This window comes from Otolemur garnettii, unplaced genomic scaffold (genome assembly GCF_000181295.1).
Source record: "Otolemur garnettii isolate 467f Iridium unplaced genomic scaffold, OtoGar3 scaffold00181, whole genome shotgun sequence".
Taxonomy (NCBI): domain Eukaryota; kingdom Metazoa; phylum Chordata; class Mammalia; order Primates; family Galagidae; genus Otolemur; species Otolemur garnettii.
In genome coordinates, this window is record NW_003852576.1 from 677,717 (window position 1) to 679,268 (window position 1,552).

Consider the following 1,552-nt stretch of genomic DNA (forward strand, 5'->3'; position numbering starts at 1 on the left):
TAGGCATTATGGTGGGTGCCTATTGTTCGAGGTATTCAAGAAGCTGGGTGAGGCATGGGGATTTGCTTGAGCCCAAGAGTTTGCGGGTGCTGTGAGCTATGAGGCCGCAGCACTCTACCCCATGGCTAAATGCTATTGACAGTACTAAATATATTATTTTTAATTGACTGTTTACTAAATGTAATGCATGTGACAAAATTGCTACAATAAAAACAGAAGTTTGAAAATTAAAAGCGGTGTTTTGGGAGCCAGTTGAGTTACTGTGCCGAGCATTTGTTATGAAAATTGTAAGTGATGGCTCGGCGCCTATAGCTCAACCAGCTAAGGCGCCAGCCATGTACACCTAAGGTGGCGGGTTCAAATCCCCAGCCCGGACCCACCAAACAACAATGACCGCTGCAACCAAAAAAATAGGGGGTGTGGTGGCGGGCGCCTGTAGTCCCAGCTACTTGGGAGGCAGAGGCAGGAGACTTGCTTGAGCCCAGGAGTTGGAGGTTGCTGTGAGCTGTAATGCCACGACACTCTACCCAGGGGGACAGCTTGAGGCTCTGTCTCAAAAAAAAAAAAAAAAATTATAAGTGATAATGACAATTATCAGCTTTCTTCAATCAAAAATTCTTATATTATCTTCAAAATTTTCAGAGATCATCAGGAAACAATACAGGAGATCAAGGAATTTATCATTGTCACCTTATCTATGTGACTGAGTGCTTGAAATCATGACAAAGAAAAAAATCCTATAGATGTTATGAAAGTTGAAAATTACAAGTCCTATCTATTCTTTAATGAAAAAAGTACATATACAATATTACTTTAAATCTTCTGATTTAGCTTTGGCTAACAGAATCCCATGTAATGTGTGTGACTGTCAGCTTTCAATAGGCAGCTGCTAGTCAAACTCTTAGGGAAGATGAAAGGATGTTGACGTAAGTGTAATGTGATGAAACACAGAATAAGAAGTTTTAAAGAAAAAGTTGGTTGGGCTCAGAGCCTCATATCTGTAATCCTAGCACTCTGGGAAGCCAAGGTGGGTGAACTGCTTGAGCTCTGCAGTTTGAGACCAGACTGAGCAAGAGACCAGACCCAACAAGAGCAGGACACCATCTGTACTAAAATAAACTAGCCAGTCATTGTGGCAGTTGCATGTAGTCCCAGGTACGTGGGAGGCTGAGGCAAGATGATCACTTGATTCTAGGAGTTTGAGGTTGCTGTGAACCAGGGACTCAATCCATGGCAGCAGAGTAAGACTCTATTAAAAAAAAAAATAAATAAAAGGCCAGGTGTGATGGCTCATGCCTGTAAGCCTAGCACTGAAAGGCCAAGGCATGTGGATTGCTTGAAGTCATGAGTTTGAGACTAGCCTGAGCAAAACCGCGACCCCATCTTTAAAAACTAGACTGGCATCGTGGCAGGCCCCTATAGTCCTAGCTACTCAGGAGGCTGAGGCAAGAGGATCACTTAAGCCCAGGAGTTTGGGAGTTGCTGTGAGCTATGATGCCACAGCATTCTACCCAGGGTGACAAAGTAAGACTGTCTCCAAAAAAAAAAAAAA